The 23898-nt window shown below is 37.3% G+C and overlaps 1 long non-coding RNA gene across 2 annotated transcripts in view; it reads left to right on the forward strand.

Moving 5' to 3' along the window:
• Positions 1-23898, forward strand: part of LOC114803988 (uncharacterized) — a 41205-nt gene that overhangs the window by 15364 nt on the left and 1943 nt on the right. Inside the window, exon 3 of one of the 2 annotated variants that reach the window (XR_003752295.2) lies at positions 5249-5906. The exons of the other annotated variant lie outside the window; for it this stretch is intronic. This is a non-coding gene — a long non-coding RNA (uncharacterized LOC114803988). Of the gene's footprint in view, positions 1-5248; positions 5907-23898 lie in introns of those variants that run through there. 2 annotated transcript variants of the gene reach the window in all.

The raw sequence follows: 23898 nt of genomic DNA on the forward strand, positions 1-23898 counted from the left end.
GCGAGCGTGGGAAACGAATTCTCCTTGGCCATCAAATTATTTTATTCGCTGTTGGACAACAACTTGCGGTATGCGCACATGCGCATGCGCATATGAGTTTAAGTGTCGGTAGTTGCTTATCCTTTTAACTTGTTATGTTTTGTTAATTGAACACTTTACCAACCAATTTCAATGCAATTCAATTCAATTTACTACTGACCTCACGAACCTTTTAAGGCCCAGCCCTTGCAGTGGGCAAACGACACAAATATGCGTCGAACTAGAAGCAACTACTCGCACGTAATACCTTATCAGCGCAACAACAGCAAGAACAACAACAACAATAACATATAAATGCAGTTACAATAACAATCACACACGATAAATGTAGATATTGAATGTGACAAGAGCAAAAAACAAGCCAAAAAGGAGTCAAGCAAAGAACAGTCGTGTACAAGAACAAAAATTAACCAAAAAAAAAAGAAAATAAGAAGAATCACAAAGTGCAGTCGTCGTTACCAACTGGCGAAGTTATGGCAACATTCCGAAATATGCGTATGTCCTGTAGTCGTCGGCTCGTATGCCGTCGTCGGTATGGGATGCGTAGTCGCAAAGCGCAAATCGACGACGAGCATCGCGAATTGCTGTTTTATCTGCAGCAGATCCGAAAATGTTTCAATATGTGCTTGCTTGCGGCAAACGGACAAAAGACGGAGCCTAAAGGCTGCAGTAATAACAACAACAACACATACATACATTGATGTTCGCTGATTTGCTGCACCGACACCAAAAGCTCATGCGCACACACACCGGTACGAGTGTTGCGGTGCATTGCAAGAATGGCGGTGATTTCGTGCAACAACAGACATTGCGAGCAACAATTGTGAGGTGCTGATAAAAAATAATGCTGCAAAAAGGCCACGACGACTACAAAGGATCCGAATGTCTACATATGTGCCATATTGATCGATTATATTTCGAGATACTACGAGAACAGCCCCGTTAATTTAGTAGCATACGAGTGGAGAGATCTGATTTATTATAATTTTTGGGTTTTGGAAAGTTCAGGAAATTGGAAAAACTTATACTATTCTGGAATTACCTGGAATTACCTTTGATATGAGTATCTGTGCAAATATATTCTTACCACGAAAAACAGTCTTACTATCAAAAGAAAGCTTTCGGAACCCAAACTTTAATGTCAATGTGTTTTAAAACAAGTTAAAAATGTGGAGTTTTTTTCAGATGAAAATTTCTATAACCGTCTTGCGGTCCCATCCTGGAAAATCCAAGCTCTAGATTTTTCTTTTGTTTTTGGTATCATCAACCAAGTGGGATTAATACCAAAAATCTTATTTATATTTAAGTAATATTTCATCTACAAGTGATCGGTAGCTTCTTACAAAATGGCGGAAGCCGTTCGTGAAAGCTTCAGACATTTCTTATTCATGAGCTTTACGAGAAAGGAACAAATAAACTCGAAAGATATTAATTTGGGATATAGCATGATCAACGATACATTCTCTGGAAATGTAACTAAAGTGTGAAGATCGATATGAGAGCGGAATATAACTTTTACGTAGAAAGCAGTTGGAAACACTGTTTTTAGTACTTTTACATCTATATGATCTACTGATCTTTGGCGATTGAAGCAGAAGGTTGAGAAAAGCTACTGCGAAGCGAGAAACACGAAGTTCTTTCCACAAATGCACCAACAAAAACACGAAGAATAACAACAACACAAAAAGCTAGCAAAAATACAGCAACCTGCAAGTGCCCAAGAAGTCGGAAGGTTAAGGCAAAGCAACCAATATCTGTACGCATGTATGTGTGCATTCTCCTACCCAGCGGTCGCTGTGACTTGGAGTGCGCGAATCCGCGATTCCGCGCGTCAGCCGCCAGTAGAATTCTCGTTTCGTTTTCGGTATCTCTCTTTGAACGCCTGCAGTCATGGGAACGAACTTTTCACATTCCGCAGATGCCACCGTTTTTGTTTCACTGCCAATATTTTTGTTGTTGTAGCCGCTGCTGTTGTTGTTAGCGCTCTGTTTGTTGTACGCCGTCGAACGACCGCAGTTTCGGCTTCTTCAATTTTTTACCAAGTTTTTTCGCCCCGCATATATTTGTTGTTGGCACATTGTTTATTATTTGCGTTGTTGTTGTTGTGCTTGTGCTTGTTTTTGGCATTGTAGCTTTTATGTTTTTATAAACTACTAAGAAAATACCTTAAGCACAAAATGTCGTAGCAGGACGCACAGGCGGCGGAGTTGCGGGAAAAGCGAAATGAGGGGCGGCTTGAGGTGGCGACGCAGGATCTACTTGTTCGCATGGCGGCAGGATGCTGCACAGTACGGCAAAGCACTTGATGATGCGCCACGCAAGACGCGGGGTTGTGGTTACAGGTGTGCATGAGTGTGTTTGTGAAAAAGAAGATGGCACGGCGTAATAATAAAGTCAGTTTTTATATGAACGAGCAGCGATTGCCGCTTTTGCTTATCATTAGCCATCGATACGCGGAATAAAGCGATACATCGAGAATAACATCGCAAAAAAAAAAGAAACAACGGTAAAACGCATGCACACAACAATTATCACAATAAAGCAAATAATTTAGAATAAGAAGAAGAAAAGAGTCGAAACAACAACAACGACATGCAACTTGCTGCACGCACTCGCTTCTTGAATTTTATTTGCCGCTCAATTTGCGATTGCATCTGTGCGCTGGCCGGCCATTTGTTTGGCGCTTCTCATTTGCGGCTGCCACTGTTCGTTTGCTTTTGTAGTTTTTGTTGTTGTTGTGTTTTCTTGTGCTTAATTTTTCATACTTTTTCTGTCGTTTCATTCGTGTTTACTAATCGTGTAATTATTTTTTTTCAGCCTTCGCTTGCTTGTAATCATTTTAAGCGGCAATTTTATTGCAACCGACAAATAAAAGTTGCACCGCCGCCGTTGCCGCTGCTGCATTGATCACAAGTCGCCACTCTTTTGCGTTCCATTTGCTTATTCTTCTTCGTATTGAATTATTCTCACAGAACCTTCGCCTGTGGATGCGTTTAAGAGCTTGCCGACTTCGTGCGCCTTCCTTTTTTCTTTCAACTTATTTTTTTACTGGGACTTGTTAAAACAATCCTCCTCGTTCTTGTTTCTTGCTAAACACTGACTACTTCAAAATGCTTTTAAGTTGTCGGCATTTAGCGAAGTGGGTACATATACAACTGCTTTTCAATGTGTTCGACTTTTCCGACGGCCAGGAGTGTCGAAATTAAAGATATCTCTTAAACGTTTTTTACTTCTTAATCCTACGTATAGTCCTCAAATCATCCAATCCTTAGTAAACGAGATGAATTAAGAATAATCTGCTTTACTGTATTGTGTGGTCAAATGGGTGTTAATATAGTTAAAAACGTCTTCTAAATAGGACATTTTCTGGAGTTCATCTGGAGTTTGCGAAAGTGAGCAAAGTTGTTGACTACCATTCAATTGGGAGTGGAGAGGAACAATTTTCCATATGCAAGTAGCACACGACTTCCGTGGTTGTGTTTGGGACTCACCAAATAAATAAACATGATCGTCATTCAAGAAGTTCGATAGACGGGGCAAGGACGGAAGAAGGTGGGTCCTTTTGAAAATTGCTACACCAGCCATATAAAGGAGTCCAAATTTGGAATTGGATTTGTAGTGGGAGAGCGATCGAGTTCTAGCGTTCACTCCTGTGTATGAACGTCTAGCCACAATCCGCAAAAATGGTCTGCGCCCATGCCCCCATGGAGAAGGGCGTTGTGGCTAAAGATGGTTTCTGTGAGCCTCGGGAACGCACCTATGACCTCTGACTTTTACAAAAAAAAAGTGCCACATTTTTTACCCTTCTCAGAACGTGAGACTTACCCATCATAATAGGGAATCATTTATATGATGTTGCCATGAAACGAAGCAACATTTTCATCGAGCAAATAAAACGCTATTAGTTTCTCTTAAATATAGTGGAACTTCCATAACTCGCACTTGGCAATAGTTCAAACTTCATACAAATTTGCTTCCATAAATCGAACTTTTCGACAAGGGTAAAATACAAAATTTAAAATGTCGAGGTAGAATTTTAAAAAAGTCCCTCTATATTGTACGGAGGTGAACATTAAATATGATATTACACTTATGGATTGCATAAATCATCTAACAAAGGCAAGGGATATAGAGGTCAAGAGTCAAACAATAGCAAAGTGCAATAAACAAAATTACAGAATACATGTTTCAACGTATTTAAATAAAACTTTTGCGAAGTAAATAACTAAAACTGTGGGTAAATTTAAATTCTACAGTTTTTTTTAATTAATGTTTTAGTGAAAATTTCTATAACTCGAATTTCTATTACTTTTGTGGACTATGGTGATTCGAGTTAGAGTAGTTCCACTGTACTTTTATTCAAAAATATTCTCAATGAAGACATCACTAACAAAATTCTGCAGTAGAAATCATACTCTAAGAACCCTTAAATGGTAGTAATTTTATTCCAGTATAAAGTTAGGTAAATATACTGAAGCCTAATGATCCAATTCACTCTCTGTAATTGACTCAATACTAACTACAGTTAGATAAATCTTTGGAAACCAGGTTGGTCTTGGTTGATCTTACAAGATTCTAAAAGCTCACAGTGGCTTTAAAGCCCTGGATATTTTTAAATACCAGCTCATCCAGATGGCTATAAGCTAGACGGAAATTCAAAAATATTTTTAATTTTTAAAAGGATGATTTTTAAACGAGTTTTAACGGGCAACAATTAAGCATAATTTCCATAATATATTAATATAAAATATTTTACAGTTATTTTTTGTACGTACATTAAATTGTTATTTTTATTATTATTGCAATATTGTGAATTCTCAACAAAAACATGAAGATATTCAAGTAACGCTATACGCGGCAACACGAGTATCGTCAACAATTGGTCTCAAGTGTTTAATAAGGATACAAAAACGCAGGAAAACACATAAATACACACACAAACGTACTCGAGTATGAATTTCTAGCTAAAACACGAAATTGCCTACTTAATATGCCGCGCAGCATAGTGTATAAATATTTCTTTTAATTATTAACTTTATACAAAGAAAGCCGCCGCCATAATGCAATAACCATTTTCATCAATAATTTCACACTTCCTTTAACTGAGCTGAACTGAAAGTTGTTCTCCTTGAAACACATTGTGAATATAAGTGCATACCACTTCGGCCTGTGATGAGGAGCTTAAAGGCGCGACTTGTTTTTCTTCCAGCTCGATAGTAATTGCAACGCTTGACTGCTGTCACCAGTGCCTAACAAGCGCTGCGGAAAGAAAGCAAACTCTACTGCGCGCACACCAACAACACACAAACATAATTGAGTTGAAATTACTGCTGCCACCGCCGCTACGATGTGGCATCCTTCAAAGAAAGCATTTCGAAATCATTTTCATTATGGCAATTTGTCGTCGTGGTACATTATTAATAGCAACAACAACAATGCCACAAGCCATTCATGGAGCATACGATGACAATAGCAACGCAACAACAGTTGCAGCCGACAATGGTAATGGCTGCTACAGCAATAACAACGCCAACGGGAATTTCGACAACAACAACAATAATATTAGATATAAAGGCAATAACAACAATTATGTGAAGTATGAATGTCAAAGACACAACAACGTTGTGGCTAAATTTCAAAGACACCAAAGTCAGCAGCGTCTTTAGACAAATCAAAGTAATTGAGGTGAAAAAAGGTAAGCAAAGACGATTGCCATTGACAACCACGAAACGCATCTGTGGGAGGTTCACTGAAGTGCTGGTAGTGTGAGCAGTTGTATAAAGGGTACACTGGAGCCAAAGGCGTTAGAAGTGGATACAATTGAAGAAAACCAAACTCGTGAGTGATTATTATATTGAAATTGTTATTAAGAAAGGGTTCTCAAGTTTATAAAAAATATTTTTAAAATAAATTTTTCTGCACTAACTCCATCCGGAGTTAGAAAACAGAAAATCATTGGATGAGTTGTGGATATGTGGATCTAAAACCAACTGGGTTCATTCGCATGCTTGGAGAGCTAACTAATACAAATTCGTTAAAAAATATTAATCGAGTTTATAAAAACATATCTAACTGTAATTATTATTATTTTTTTGGAATTTTTTTTCCGTGTTTCATCCATATTTGAGCAGTACAGCTCCCACGTGCGGATCATAGTAAAACCGTCGACAGATGTGGGCGTACTGCAGTTTATCGTTGTAAAAAGGACTGACAAACAGGAATTTTCCTTTACAGTGGTTTCACATGAAAAAACGGGAAACAGAAAATTTGCATAGTTAATGAAGGCAGGAAAATGGAAAATGGAAAATTGTCGTTTAATGCGACTGCGGCAAATTATATTAAAAAATGGAACAACAACAATCAATTGAAAACAAAAGAATGTTAACAAAAAATATTTCTGCGCATAACAAACATGCCTGTTGCGCGCTGGTCACGTGCTATATATACGGCAGTTCATGAAAGTAACGCGTTCTATCGATTCCACTTATTTATGTAGGTGCGCTCGATATTTGGGTCGTCAGGCGACATTTCACGCCAGTTAACGCTTGACATTTCCCGCTCATACTGCTGCATAAAGTGCAACTGCCTATATAACAATACCAATAACAAGAAATATGTGTAATGAATGAATAGTTATATCGTAAGCAAAAGAAAACCCCAAGCAAAATACTTGAAAAGCCACAGCATCCAGCCATTCACCTGTCTAACCAATTTCAACCACCGACAATATACGGTACCGCCAATTGCCGCTCCGCGTCGCGTCCGTTCGCTTGTCGCACTACTAATGACCATTATCAGTCAATTTGCTACCAGTTGGTACGCAAACACACACATCAGCCGAGCCGCGACCACCGGCAGCGCTTGACAGGACACAAACGAAAGCGCAGCCGCCGTTACACAACCGCATGCTGGACTGAATGCTGCTTATTTGGCCACTTCATAAGCATGGCTTATCTTAATTGCTACTGGCCTGCCTGAAATGTTCGAAATGCTGATCAACCGCTCCACATGGGCGGTGATATTGGTTGGCGGCCTCTGCGCTGGCGGTTGGTATGCATAAATGTATTGTTGTAGTTGTTGTTGCCGCTTGCCGTGCGCAGGTCAGTACGAACTGCCACTATCTGTCTACAACATGCACTTATTTGTTATCCTGACAGAGTCGGAGTTGGTTCAGAGATGCGCAGCCGCCAGCTCTTCATCCTCTACACCACAGTCTTCTCTTAATCTTCACCTACAGCGTTCCACCGTCCAAATAAAGTTGAAATGTGTGGGAAAGTCTGGCTGCGTATGCTTTCATATAAACATACATATGTACATTCCTAAGCACATATAGACCGAAAAAAAGGAATGATTGCATTTAATTAGAATTCAATTGCTGCATATTCCCGCCGCAGCTGCGCTGGATTAGCACATGAATTAGCGCGAATCGCTCAAATTTTAGCAAGCCAATACGCAATATGGCGATTCCAATAAAACTATCAAGTGACATGCGGACAGCGGCGTGAGTTCGTAAGCGCTTCTTCATCATCTATCCAGCCATCCATTCTTCTGTTCATCCGTTCATTCCTCCAATCATCCGTCCATCTAGCTATCAGCTCCACGACTCGCTTATTTGTCTGTTTGCCAGCTTCGTCCGCTTGTCTAGCTGCGCGTAGTCTCACAGTCTGGCAGTCTATCAGTCACTTTGTACATTACTCAATCTGGTTCTGGTCTAAAACTGCCTAATTCAGCGCTGCGCTAATGCTCGGTTGGGCCATTAAATGTTGAATAAAATGTTCCAACGACCACTGATCGCAGTGTTGCGTGGCAAGTTGCTGACCGCTGGTGTGACGCCACAATTTCCTCGCAGTTTCATTTCGTTTTTCAACACATTCGTATATAGACATTTGTTTGTTCGGCAACTCATCAGCGCTTAACACACTATCTGGCCCATTTGTAGCTGCGTCAGCGAGCAATTGATTGTATGTTGCTGTAATTTCTTCCGCAGATTTCGCTCTAATCTTCAGTGTTTATTCGATGGTCGGCCATTTGCGTTTCTAGTATGAATATATTGCAATATTGCTATTAAGTGCAGTGATCAGATTCGATATTCCATTATTATGAATATTTTATTTCCGAATATTGAAAAAAGATCCATATATCTTCATACCAGTTGGTGTTCGATTCGCACTATCCACGGATGGGCGGATAAAGTCTGCAAATAGAAACAAGTTTGAAATTTGGAGAAGCTCATAATTAAAGGTGAGCTCATAATATATATTATACTATTCGTTAACTACTCTGACACAAGACACCATTAGTTTTTATACCCAATATTAGACTGAACGTTTTTTTACATTCACTCATTGTTTGCTGCGTACCACTGTACCCAACATCGCTTTACTTATTGAGCGATCAGTTCCTTCTAATAAACAGGCATCCAAGTCGCTTCTGTACCTCGCCAAATATGGCGGCTGTGGCATTTTCTTTGAAACACCGCTAGATGGTATGCATGGAAGTGTGGAGTGCTAGAGCGCTACTGTGCCCACCAGCATGTTGCTGCAACATCGGAAGCAATGCGTCTGTTCTGGTCTTGCGATCGCTTTCGCTGCACATACAAAATGGTGATAATGACGTCGAACGTTTGCTTCTGTTCATCTTCGGTGGAATCGGAGTGCTGCGCGTAAATGCGGTTGCAGCTAAGCTCCTGATTAGCTGAATGCAAAGTTTGTTGAATTAACGCTGAGTTTGGTAAGCATTTAACCAAAATGGTAGTGTGGAAATGTGAACTGCTATGGGAAATATGGGAATTAATTGGAAAAATGTGAAATGAGATAGAAGTGCTCACTTACTTTTGTATACTTTGCAGGAGATGTATTGATTGTTTATAATAATATTAGAAGCGGTATTGAAGAGCTGAATGTTCTCGGTGGCATTGTAGAACTGTAAGATTTTTTTTAAGAATAATAAATAATCTTTCTGAGAATTAATTACAACACCACAAGTTACACTCGGTTATAAATTCTTATAAGCAGTTGTTTAGTAAATCTCTTGTTTTGAAGATGCTTCATGATAAACTAACAAGAATTTTAAGAAATTATTTACTAAATTTAACGTACTGAACTTTTTTTAATCGATATAAGTCTACATTGGTCGATAAAATCGATAGCGATATAGTTGTGAATTAAGAGTCAGTCGAATATGTCTTTGAGTCCGACTTGATATCGACAAGCGTCGTTTCTATGTTATGGCTAAATCCCTATGTCTAATTTGCTGATCCTTTATGATACTCCTTTAGACTTTGTTCTCTCACCGTTAAAAGTTAAAATGGAATATTGTATGACTGCACAGCGTGAATTTTATAGATAAGGCTTCATAGTGTAGGTGCTGTCCAGAGCTCGTAAGATAGTATCCTGTGGAGTTGAGCTCTTGGTATTCGACTAACCGAATTAACCAAATAGGGCATTATTCGAATAATAATATTCAGTTTGCACTATTCAGATAGTCGTCAGTCATCGACTATTCGATTAACCGTTCGTTGTCGACTATTCGTATAGTGCAAGTTCCTGAATTTTCTTAATTTTATTGAAAAAAGTGAAACATTAAAACTAACAAAAAGCTTAAACTTAAAATACAAAAAATAGCAATGATTTCACGGGAGCCATTAAGTAATGACAAAATAGTATGTATTAAATGTATTAAACCAGTATTTTCCATAAAACGTCTATTTTGATATATGAAATTTAACATTAACATTTGTTGGTTCTTCTACGTGGTGTCACAAAGTTTCCAGCAATGGATAACTTCCTCTCTGATTCTGATAAAGTGGCTGGAATGAGGAAACTTTAAAAAATCAAAGGCTGTTTGGATTTCAAACAATTCGAATAGTCGTAACATTGCGACTAATCGAATAGTACTATCCGGTTAATATTCGTACAAACGGTTACAAACCGGATACTCGAATAATCGGTTTTCAGGTTAATATGTATACAATTTCTAAGTGTCGCTGACTTTAAAGACCGACCAATAGCTTTTATGGAACAGCTTTCCCTAATTTTCCCCATTACTACCATCGGCGATTGACTCAAGGATATTTGCTCGTCACCATAAAAATCGTATGTCTCGGAAGCAGTAAGTATGCCTAGAATCATAAAATAAACATTTATTTTATCCTTATAGTAAGTATAGTAAAGAGAACATTATCTAAGAATAGTAAACGCTTTACCAGATTTTTACTGACTTAGTTCACCCACCTTTGGAGGTAATCGATACTGGTATCTTAGTTCCAGTAATTTACTGAGAAACTTCTCTCAAGGGAACACTACTTAGTCAAAATATCGCTCTTATTCAGACGAACCTACATGAACATTTTAACCACTCTCCAAAGAGGTTAGGACTTATGGACATTAAACAAGATGGTGGTCTTTAATCCATTATTTGTGTAATTTTTGTACTAGTATAAGCTCTTGTAGCAGAGATCAAACCTTAGAGCTAACTTCCATACACAAATAAAATTCTCTGCGCTTCGAAGAAAATTCTTCTTACTGGATTCTTACAACATTCACACGCAAAACTGTGCTCCGCACTCACGTACGACTCGTATTTGTGGTAGTTTCCTAATTTGGAGAGCACTTAAAATAAAAAATGAATTTTACGAAAATAAGTTATGATTTAGAAAGTCGTTAAGGTTAACTGGTAGATATGTCAAATTTGATGACAGTTGTAAATAGTGTTTGTTGATAAGAGTTGATAGTGCATTCATATCTACATACAATATATATTGCTATGTACACATTAATCGACCACCCCAACGCCCATTGTGTCATCTATGTATATATGTACATATGTATATACCATAGTCATTTATTGTGAACCAACCCTTGGTAAAGATGTCCGCTTACAATTTATACGCGAATGTATCAACAACAACAACAAAAACCAACGACAACTTTAATAAACACATACATATGTATATCTGTCTGTGCAGTTGTATGTGGTTGCATATTCGTAAGAACAATATGCCATGCGGCAACCAAGGCAGTTAAGCTTGAACCGGTTTTCCATGCTCACTCCTACGTACTCACGGTTGTTTGTTATTGTTGCTTGCTTGCAACTTAACGCATTCTGGGGGTTTCAATTGGGCGGAGACTGAGACTGAGGTCGCCACTGTGAGACGTTAATTTGATACGAGTGACTCGCTATCTGATGGCGCGATATCAAACTGGATTGCGCGCACTGGTGTGCGTGTGTGTGTTGACTCGCACACACAGACACAACGTTCAGAACAGGCAGGATACGTAACAGCAGTGTGCTCTTTCCAACCACCGTGAATTGTCGCAAGAGCAAGAAGAGTGTTGCTGCTCTCTTCTGACCACTTGAGTTGTTTTATTGATTTTCGCTTGCATTTTCGGAACTTCTCGTATTGCATGGTGCATGCATGCAACGTTTAGCCAACAGCCATCAGCTGCTGCTTGTGGCTAACTACACTGCTTCGTCCATTTCCGAAAATTGCACTCAATGCCGCACCATTCATTGCTTGTGCTCTCATTCGCTCATTCATCCATCCATTCATTCCTTCGCACGTCCGTTCGCTCGCCCTTCCGCATGCTTGAAAGTTCAATGCAATTAATTAAAATTATGAAACATGCAAAGGTTGCCGCCGCATAGCCATCAACACTCGCTGTCGCACGCCCCTCCCGCTCCTCGTTCACTTTTTACTGTACAGCAGTCCCCGCTCAGACCCAGCCACTCGACCGACCAACCGACAACTCATTATTCATTGGACAATTTGTCCACAACTGACAGGTTTTCGTAAAAATATTTACCAAACACGCACCAGAGGGGCATAAATAGGGCGGCGTATGCGGGGCGGGCGCATTATGCTACACAAGTAGTAACCAGTTAGCACGCGAAAATTATTGAAATATAAATGAAAATAAAAATTTAGCGAAATAAAAATTATGGCATAAAGTATTGAAGTAATTTTAATGAGTTTCCAGTTAATAACGTCGTCGTTTTTTGTAATATAGTCGGTGCTGGTGGGGTGTGTCGATGTTGCGTGTTTGCAGCGAAGTTGAGTTAAAAATTAATTAAAAAGCGGTTTTATAGATAAATGTGCATACATGCATACAATATTTAACGCCTTTGGATTAACACACTTGGGTTAATTTTATAATTTTTCAGTTGCCTCAAGAGCATAGTATTATAGTATTATATTATTTGCGGAAATTTATTTAAAGAATTCTACAAAAATGCCTTTCAATTTATATAAAATTTGTTTTCCTGGACATGTACACACATTTTCTATCTATATACATACATATGTACATATATTCATTGGATATCTACTAGGTCGAAAAAGCTACCCATGAGACTATTTTAGTCTACATTTATATTGTATTGATGAGATTTTGCCCCTGTTATTAAACCAGGGAGATTTTATCTGTTTTTAATATATTTTGAAGATTCGTAACAGGTTTCTTAGTTGTTTTGAGATAACTATTTTCTGAAAAAAGTTATCCATTCTTTGTTTAGTTTTCATTGAGACGAAAATGCACTTTGAAAACTATTCAGATTGTAATTTTTAACTGATTAAGAATTTTAAAACTTTATTATGGATATCAAAACCAAAGTTCGTTTTGGATACGAATCAGACTGTACCGAAAAATATCATGAATAATTATTTATTTGCTAACCCGATTTTTTCTTCATCATTCTCTTCTGATAACGTCAAAATATCTATAAACCTTAGATATGCACTTATGGGATTAGGGGTAGTCAGAGACACGAAAAAATGATAATTTTCGGTAATTTTTTTTGCTATTATATCATGTTATTTTACAAAAATAATAATATCACATTATTATATAATGTTTTGACTTAAAGTCACGAAAATATGAAAAAAATAGATAATCTATTTTTCAAAAATTAACAAAATGGCGACCTCAGGACATTTTTTTCTAGATTTTCGGGAAAAAATTAACTGTTGGTCTTAAAAAATCGAAATTAAAAAGAAAAAAATCCTTCCGATCAGGCCTGAGTTTATTATATATTCTAAAAGCTGTATGAATTTCATTAAAATCTACTGAGCGGTTATCGAGTCACAGTTGTCACCAGTTCAAAAAATATAGTTTTGAGAAAAATGCATTTAAAGTTTCACACTAGCGTATTGGAGTGCCCGAACGCTCTTTGTTATTTGTCAAAAAACTCGAAAAGTTATTATCGGATCAACTTAAAATTTTCAGAGAATATTTTTAAGACATTACACTTAACGAAAATGCAAAAAAATATATATATTATAGATTCTCTTAATGATTGAAATCCAAGCCGTCACACTAAAATATCTAGATTTTTCGCAATGAGATTCACAACAATGGTTTTCATTAAAGTATGCTTTCTCTAATACTTCTCTATTTTATGAGGTGAAATAATCACTCCTGGAGCATAAAATGAGTTCACTCAGAGTATAAAACAGCTTTCCGATTGAAACCAATAACAAATATAAGAACACTTTTCCGGTCTATATTTAGTCCAAGTTAGTTCCATTTATATCAAAAAACTCACCAATATAATCACGTAATGTTCCTCTTCTTGAATTTAAAAAAGTACACGGCGCTTAAATATATTTAAAATTTACTATAAAACAGTCTAAACAAATTTTAAAGTAAATATCAATAAGAAATCCATTTTATACATTTTCATATTTGTCTATAGAAAAATATAACATCCACTTTAAGCGCTTTAATTTCATACAATACTGTTTAGAGGAAGTTCTTGTACATTTTCCCCACCTTACCAATGTGTCGGTTGTCTCAAGTAGGCGCTGCCGTAGCCATTAAGGCCTCGGAAAAAGGGTCGAACTGTATGCAAAGGAAGCAGTAAAAGCACAGACGGCAAACGGACACACCGACCAAACAAAGTGAAGTTTGAAAATTTTGTGAATTATTTTTCCATTATTAACAGATTAAGTTGATTGCGAACTCCATTCCGTGGCTGAAACTCATTTGAGACCACGAATTGCGCCATACCAATTGCGGCCAAGACGCCATACGCTGCACACATACACACACACGCTACCTTACTCAGAAGTACTCACGTTGGTATACAATTTTATGTATGGATGTGTATAGGAAAATGTACAAGAAATTCAACTTACGATTTGGTGGGGTGTGTGTGCAACGCGACGCAGAGTAAATGAATAAAATCAACCCAAAATTGTGGCAATAATGTGCTTTGGAAATTCACTTCGGCGTAAAAATTTAAAAGACTTTACTCGCACTATGCACGAAAGGAAAGGCGTAGTTTGGCCACAATACAACCGAATATTGAGCCGACTTGCTGCTTTCTCACTTTTTCGTTTGGGGTAGGAAACTTTCAAATAAACTTACTTTACGGCCAAATCGTTGTTAGTATACGGTGCTTTTATTGTTGCTAGCGTCTATTATATAAGTATAGTCGTATATATTAATATATATACATAACTGAAAATGAAGAGTTCAAAGGAGTTATTGAGAAAGAAAATTGTATTAAGGCGTTCCATGAAGAAGGTGCGGTAGAATAAAGGAAAGTCACATGTTAGAGCTATAATGAAATCTTGACGAATATGCGGTTTAATTTTAAACCTTTTATGAGTTAATGAGCTAAATAAAGTTTGGATGAGCTAAATAAGGTTGAGTATGTGATTCTAAAACATTCTCCTTATTGACTTTTAAGTAAAAATAAAGCTCTGATTTCTTATTAATGTAAATTTAATGACTTTAATATTAACCACTCACTGCATAAAATGACTTGACTGCAAAGCAAAATTTATAATAATAAATGGATTACCATTTAGTAATCCATTCCAAACACCCAATAAGGATCTTTTGTGGTCTTACACACTGAGAAATAGTTTTTAGATTTTAATAAAAAGCTTCCAAGTGTATGTACAGCCTCATATTTATATTCTGCGGAGCGTGTGAGGTGGTTTATTTAATTTTGAGCAGTCGAACAATCGCGATAGAACCAAAATTATATAGATAACAAGTAAGGAAAAGCTAAGTTCCGGGTGTAATCGAATATTTTATACTCTCGCGTTTTATTTATTTAATCGACATAAAGTCCATTAGAATATGGTGAGGTAATTCCTGTACCGATTTCATCAATTTTCGTCACCAAGCTACATCACATCCAAAATTGTATGCTCACTTTTTCTGCATTTCCATATAATGTCTGAGATATTAAGATATATCTGAGATATATTCCATATAATGTCCTATATCAAGAACAATGACAAAATTCTAATAAAAAAGTTCTAAATTTTATTACAATTATCATAGGAACACACTCCTTCTTACTTACATAAGCAATATTTAAGAAAAAACATAAATTTCCTCCGAAAATCGATATTTCTGCAACAGTTTTCTATATCAACCGTTAAACAATTTTTCCCACGTTGCTCCGCTATGGTCCATCGCTTTCTGTTTCACGTTGCTTATTGTCATTTAAACGAAAATTAAGTAAGGACGACGACGTCGACTGTCAAACATCAATGTCCTGCAGTTGAAATTATAATGAAAATCAATTTATAATAAACGAAAAATGCAACATATTTGGACCACATGTTGGCAGCTACAAAGTACACACACACTAAAGGGCAACGGCTCCAGTGGTCGCACAGCAACAACAATAGCCACTAAAGTGAGCCCAACCAAGCATGCAGTATTTACATACATACATATACATATGTATGTACAATGCAGCGCCGCTAAATGAGGCTTCTTTATTAATGTAGCCCACACTCAATAAATATGTATGGATAGGTATCATATTCACAGCTGCATATGCAAATGTGTTTGTTGTTGTGTGTATTTATTTATATGCGGTTGCCGTTGTTTCGTTTGGTTAATTTCCTGCGGATCAGACACTATCAGCAGCGTTAAAAAAGCAATACATCATTTTGGAGGCGACTGTGGCGCACCGCCCCTGCTTCTTTGGACCCCAGCTACCGGTAGCTGGCTGTGACATGGTAAGTAGCAGCACATTGCCGGCTGATTTGATTTTTGTGATATATGTATGTGTGTTTGTGTACTTTTTATTTAATGTTTTTTGTTTTTGTTGTTGCTTTCGTTTTTTTGGTTGGTTGACAGCATTGGATTTTGGCGCAGTCCGCTGACTGGCGTTATGGTGATTTATTTGTCTGTGATTTAAGAGTGCATCCTCATTAATACAAATACAAATACGAGCTGAAATACAAACAACAATTTTGCTTACAAATAAATAGACATGTATGTACATACATAAGAGTACATGTGTACAACTAGGCTTACATATGTTTATTAATTTTTTGTGGCTTCGATTTTTGTCATGACAAGTGAAAAGTGGCCTTCAGCTGCAATTGGCATATCCGGGGAGGTTCAGCGACACATCCGTATTGAGTGCTGAACGCTTCATTGATATCGTTAATTAATGTTATATGACAGAAAGATATTTAAATTAATTTATTAATTATTCTTCTCGAAAACGAAATGGTCGAAAGTTGCTTTTTAATTTGTCTCATTTCGGTTTGAAGTAAATTAGCTGAAGTGATGATGGAGACGATGTAACAATTGTGACTCTCTGTACGTATATCCCTTTAGAATCCCCCTATCCCCCCTATGTGAATCATATATGAGACTGAGCTTGATTTATCCGCCATATTCCTAATATATAGAGTGCCCAATATCCCTAATATTATAAATTTCATCCTTTATTTAAGTTTATCTCCCATATATCACAATAGAAGACTAGCAAACAAACCTCATGTGTTTCTTCCAACCGTTCCTAATTTAAGCAAGTGTCCGCACACAGAAATGTAAAAACAACATGCGACTTCTCAAAATGTAAGCATCTCAAAATTGTAAGCCAATCTGACCTTACATGAGCCCTCCGCAAATTTGATCTCATCACATTATGCTAATAATCTTGACCTTACCTAACTCCTTCAACATGTAGGCAGTACTGACATGATGTGGCCCCCAAAATGTAAATAAACTTGACATCACGTGACCCCTGAAAATGTAAACAAACTCTGGTCAAAAAGTCTACTACCCAAATGTAAACAAACCTCGACTAAGGTCAATAACCTTTCACAGGTGTTTGTTTACTTTTTGGTCGAGGTCAATGACCTTTGGCCGGGGTTTGTTTACATGTTGGTCGAGATCAATGACCTTTGGCCAGTGTTTGTTTACATTTTGGTCGAGGTCAATGACCTTTGGCCGGGAATTGTTTACTTTTCAGGCAGGGTTTTTTTTAAATATTGACCGACGTCAATGACCTTTGACAAGAGTTTGTGTACATTTTGGAGGTTCGTGTGATGAAAGGTTTGTTCACATTTTATAAATGATTTGGGGTCAGGTCTGTATATATTTTGTGGTACGTGAAGTCAAGATTCTTTACAGTTTGGCGGTCACTTGATGTTAGGTTTTTTTACTTTTTGAAGGTCAAGGTGTGACTTAAAGTCAAGATTTTATATATTTTGGGGTTGGTTTTCTGAAAATTCTGAGGGGACTGCTCAGGTTTTTTAAATTGTTAGTGGTCAGGATTATTTATATGTACGAGTTCACGTTTGTGGTCACAAGTAGTTAAGGTTTTGGTAACCTCAAGTCAAGGAAATGGTTAAGAGAGTTAATGTTTGATTACGTTTGAGAGAGATTATGTGAAGTCAAGCTGGATAGGCGTGAGGAGGTGTATACAAAGATTTAAGTTATTAGAAATCGCTTTGGGATTTACTGTATGTTCATATACTAAATACATTAGTTCTAGTTTCGTCCTTCGGCTACCTCCGGGGCGATTTTCGCTTTTTCAGTTTTGGGCCAGAAAATGATAGAATCATTTGGTTAATTGTAATATTACTAATATTCTTCATATTTTCTAAATATGTTATACAAGGATATCAGCTAATTGTATTAGGTATATTTTTGATGCTGGCCGATAGCAAATTTGTTATATTATTGAGTTGTGGTGTAATAGTCTTATACGAGAATCGTGTTTAAATGATAAAGCTAATCTTGATAAAAATTTTACAAACGTAAATTTTTAAATTATTTATTTTAATTTAACAAACATTTATATACTTAACGCGATAGTTTAGTATTAAAAAATACAAGGCAAAATGCATACTATCAGTAACAAAATCAGATAAGGCTCTAGGCAACACTAATTAGCGCCATCAACTTTTACGCGCATATTCACGAAACCACAAAATACACATACAAACAGACAAGCAAACAAACTGCTTAAAATGCAAAAGGTGCCAACAACTAATTTCGTATGCATGTCACTTTAATATAATTTGGGCATCGTTAACCAATGCGCCAGCACTCAATGGACCAAAATCAAAACATTTCATCGGCAATTCACACATTTTAAAACCGAAAAACACGCGCTTTCACGCATTCGAAAGCAACAACAACAATGAGTAAATTTTATATTACAATGTTCCAATTAACGACACAGCCACTTAAAGACAAATTTACGATTGGGAATTAGTGGTTAAAGCAGGCGCAACAATAACAACGAACGAGCAGAGTATAAGTAGATGTGATTCCAATCCAACTTAAGCATACAAATACCCAGATCTTTAATAAAATGGAAAAGCATTGTTACTGAGGAATGTCGAATGTTCGATTTGTATGTTAATGCGTTTGGGCTGTGCGCCACGCTGCCCCGCTGTCCAATCGACCGCAACATTAGAACTTTATTGTGGGCACACGTCTGCAGGCTGCACTAGTGTGGTTGATGTTGTTGTTTCTGAATCATAAAGTAAATTGTTTATTTAAAAAACGCATAAAGTGTAGAGAGCAGCCAGCATTCACCCGCAAACGTGTTGACACTCTTAAGTAATACGCGCCTCACATCACTCACCCTCGCACGCACACACACCAACACATACAATTGCATTCGATAACACCTAGACCCCTGCTCTTCGCCTTTAACCTCACGCATTTCCAATGAAGCATCTTCTGCGCCACTTCCAATCGAATGCCATCGAATTACACCGAAAATAGACGCGTCTACCGTTTGCTCAGATTTATTTATGATGGACTTACGTGCGCCAACAGCAATAACAACAATAAGCATATAAAGTGTTGACACACTTGAATTGTTGTAATGCGGCTGTTGTTGATTTTCTGCCCCGTTTGTTGCCGCTGCTCCTGCGTAGGTGACTCGTAATGGCCTCTTAGCTCGTTCCACTCACCTCCCTTCATATCAATTGGTGACAAATTTACTTGCAATAAATTTATATGCAGTCGCTGACAATTTGTTAATTTTGATGAGGCTGCGCTGATGCTGCTTTCCTTAGCCTGACTAATGGCTGTAAGCGATAGATTGCTTGGAAATAAAACAGAAAGTTGGGAGGATGAGTTTTTTTTTGATTCTAGGAATTATGCTACACTTTTTTAGATTTTGTTTCAGTGGTTATTGATTGGATTATTTCTTTATTAGTGTTGAGAGCGTTTTTAGTTAAACGAGAATGCATGATTTGCTGATGTCCTATCAAATTAGCTATACAATTTGAAATTTTCGAATAACAGATATGACCGAAAATGCCATAGACCGTGAATTTGTATTTAAGTCGTCGACCTCAAATTGGTCTGCAGCAAACCTAATATTACACAATTTCAAAGTTAAAGGTCTCAGTAGGATCATTGAAGCCCAAAGTTATCACTGAGATTTATTTTTCCATTTTTATACTCTCGCAACAAAAGTTGCTAAGAGAGTATAATAGTTTGTGGATTATATATACCAAAGTCATCAGGGTGACGAGTAGAAGTGAAATCCGGTTGCCTGTCTGTCCGTCCGTCAGTGCAAGCTGTAACTTGAGTAAAAATTGAGATATCTTGATGAAACTTACACGTATTTCTTGGAACCATAAGAAGGTTAAGTTCAAAGATGGAGGAAATCGGACCACTGTCACGCCCACAAAATGGCGATAACCGAAAACCTATAAAGAGCTATAACTAAACCATAAATTAAGCTTTGAAAAATTTGAAATTGGGTATAAAAGATCGTTCTGGGAAGGGTCCTATTTGCATATAATTTTTATGGGAAAGTGGGCGTGACCCCACCCCCTACTAAGTTTTTTTAAATTATCTTGTTATCTCGTTAACTACTAAAGCTATATCAACGAAAATCTCAAGAGTCGTTTTTTTCAGGTACTTTCTTATACAGTTAAAATGGAAGAAATCGGATTATAACCACGCCCATCTCCCTACTAAAAATACTTTAATTCAGTAAGGAAAAACACCAGAAACCTTAAATTTTATTATAAAGAAGGTACAAAAGGGCTTCACCCAAATTGGTAAACAAAATTTTAAGTGGGTGTGGCTCCGCCCACTTATGGGTCAAAAACCATATCTCCGAAACTACTCGACCAATATCAATGAAACTTGGTTTGTAATATTTTCCTTGCATCCCAATCATATGTTGTGAAAATAGGCTAAATGTAAAGTAAGCACTAGTGGAGATATCGGAACAGAACTTGGCACAAATATTGCATTTATAGTGTGGCATCACCCTTCTGAAAATCGCCGACATCGGACTATAAGTATTCAAGGTCCCATATATCGAACATGAGGACCTCAGAGTTTTAAATAAATTTTTTACCGAAAATATAGTTAAGTCTCTCAGATATTTTGAAGAAATTCATAGGGAATATCTTTCTTTTAATAATATGTCTCCGTGCCAAAAATCGACTTTTTTTCTGGGTATTGAACCAAACTTATTTTGAATTGTCCGATTTTCGAAGTTAGCCTCCAAAATCGAAATATTTGGCTCTGAAGTTCGAAAAAAGTTTTTTCTTTTAATTTTTATTAATTACTGGATATTATAGCTAAAAAATCCAAAATATGGATACAACCTACAATTTCCTTTTAATTTAATGGTGTATACAACTTTCCTGTCCATAAATAATTTGGTCCAATATCCATCCGAGTGTTGTGCAGTGTAATTTATATTCACGAAGATTATGAGAGAATGTTAAGAAATCTTAGAATATCAAATTAGAATATATGTATCATCAATTTCATATTTCGGTTGGACTTTCTCGTTTTTGACAGCACAGATATGTAAGCGTTTACCTTTACGATGTTCCACATGGGCTTAAAAGCTCTGGCCTAAAAATAAAGAAAGATTTTGTTTTTGAATAACAATGTGACTAAATTCTTCGACACAATAACCACGTAAAGTATTGCTTTAAAGGTTGCGGTGCTTCAGTATTTCGTCACCGATTCGAAAATGTGAATTTTTGAGGCCTTTGTTTCAATCTAGATTTCCTCGTTTGATTGAAATCTTTTTCAAGTGAGCTACTGAAAAAGAGTATGTAGCCGTTAGGTGTCAAAGCTGACGAATATGGCCGGCAGGGGACAGGTTTGTAGCGTAATTCTTTCAATTTATCGGCCATATTACAAGCTTTTCCACAATGGTTAATTCAGATTAGAGATTTAAAAAATTATTATTTTTTTAATTGTGTTTTTTAATAATGCGATCTCGAAGTATTGTGCTACAGTTAGTCACTACACTTATAATAAGTATGTGAATAGATTTGCGTGTAAGAAGCCGAATATGCTATATTTAAAGACTGATTATGACAGTTGTGAAACTGAAATGAATCTGAAGGAGAGTTTAGTCGATCTATGCTTGTAGGTCTCATAGTTTGTCTGTCTATTTGTCGACTTATCAATAAATATCTGATTAAAGTACCTGAATTGTTTAGATTAAGGAGAGTCAAAAATGAAAATTTGAAGGACCTGTGCATACATTGTACGAACATATGTATCAATGCTACAGTGTTTTAATTTAAAAAGTATAAAGCCTTCGGTGTGAATCTCGATTCGTTGGGTATATAATTTCATACAGCTTTTTGCCACTACGCAAATGTTATGATTCGGCTAAGGCACATACAATTAATGTACATACTAGAGCTCTTGGTATTCGACTAATTGATTAACCGAATTAACCGGATAGAGCATTTCGTAAGTTGTCGACTATTCGATTAACCGCTCATTCATGAAATTTCGATTTTTATTGAAAAAAGTGAAACTCACGAAAAATGCATGAGTTTCGAATAATCGTAGTTCGAACGACTATTCTAATAGTATTAATCGGTTAATATTCATACGAACGGTTACAAACCGGATATTCGAATAATCGGTTTTCAGGTTAATCGAATAATTTTAAGAGCCTTAGTACATACATAAGAATGTAAGTATGATTTATATATTAGGAGTGATAAATGTTATGCTTGAAAGCTAATTCGTTTATATTTTCTGTTTAGTTCTCAATCGATGCCGCCAACTTAGTATTTACCTACGGTTAGGCTTATATAGACATATATATAATTCAAGCTCATGTATAAATGTATGTAAATAGATTATGCTTACACGCAAAAAGTTTCCCACCATTTCTAAGCCCGCGTAAGTTTCTCAGAAGGCCACTCACTGTTTAACGAATATTATCGCTAAAAAGTTGTATATAAATTTTAACAAATGCATGGACAGCATGAGCAAAAACTCCCAGTTGAAAGAACAATGAAACAAGCATGCAACAAAAACAACAAGCACTTGTAGATTTCTACAAACTGCAAAGAAGGTGTAGCATAAAAGACTTTCAAATTTATGCGTGTTGAAAAGTCGGAAGTGCGATCGCCACGCCAACGCTGCACATCTGTCACCACAAACTCAGCAATAAAGTAGATCAAATAACAAAAACAACAAAGGAGCAACAAATAAAAACATGAACTTTGAAAGATAAAAAACCAACCGAAGACGAGCAGCCAACAAGATACACATGTCCCCAGCCTTTTAGGTAGGTAGCTGCCGTTGTTCAGTGACAAGCACCAGGACTTAGACACAACGCACCGAAGGCCGTCAGTGAGGGAGAGACAAATGTCAAAATTCCATAAGCCTGGTCCTGGTGGCCGAGTCGTTGGGTGCACTTATTAAAAAGCGATAAACCCATTCATTTGCGAATTGTTGAACACCTTGGCGACACGCAACGGTAAGAACGTTTGCAGCAAGTTGACTAGTTGAACCGGCGGACAAGCTGGACGGACACTTCATTCAACCGGGCAATATACATCGGGCAAGCATATCCATCAATTGGATGGCTCGGACGTCAGAATTATTGAATTTTTATGCTAAATTTATATTTCCCGCTACTGCACACACACACACACACACATAGCGGTTGCGGCTCTTCCTTGGCCGGCTGTGTGCCTGCCAACTGCACCGGCTGCAACATGCTGTTGCTCCCGATCTGACGCAGCCAACTTGTTGTTGAGTTGCTGACTCGAGTCGTGTAATAAATTTGCCAAAGTCTCTGTTGACTAAGCAGCAGCAGCAGCCCGGTCACAAACAGCGCAAGAAGAGCAAGAGGCAGCGGCAACTGGTTTGGTATGTAAGCGGCGGTTGGCGGCTGCCAAGCGACCGCACAGCGTCCACGATTGCTCAGGTGTTTGCTTGCAACAAAAAGCGAAAACAAAAACAACCAAAAAAGCGCAAAAAGTTCCTAGCTGGCTACACACAATAGGCCATGCGCACTTCATCGCTCGATCGTTGTGCAAGCGATCGATTGTTTGTTTTATTCATGAGCGCGCGCGTTTGCGCACATTTGCTACCAAATGGTGCACGCATGGACAGCCGTTTAAACTTGCCACAGTGGGGTGATCGCGTTGTCTCATTGATTCCTGATAAGTCAATGAAAGGCACATCAAATGACATGAGGCCAAGTGCTGCAAATAAAACTGAAAAAGTCGTAACGGCAACAAAAACAATAACAATAACAATAAGTCGTAAGTAAGGTTTTTGTGCGACGCAATTCAAGCTCAATGGCTCGGCCCGGTGTGCGTTCAGTTGGTTGAGT

Source organism: Zeugodacus cucurbitae, chromosome 6 (assembly GCF_028554725.1).
Source record: "Zeugodacus cucurbitae isolate PBARC_wt_2022May chromosome 6, idZeuCucr1.2, whole genome shotgun sequence".
In the NCBI taxonomy this organism is placed as follows: Eukaryota; Metazoa; Arthropoda; class Insecta; order Diptera; family Tephritidae; genus Zeugodacus; species Zeugodacus cucurbitae.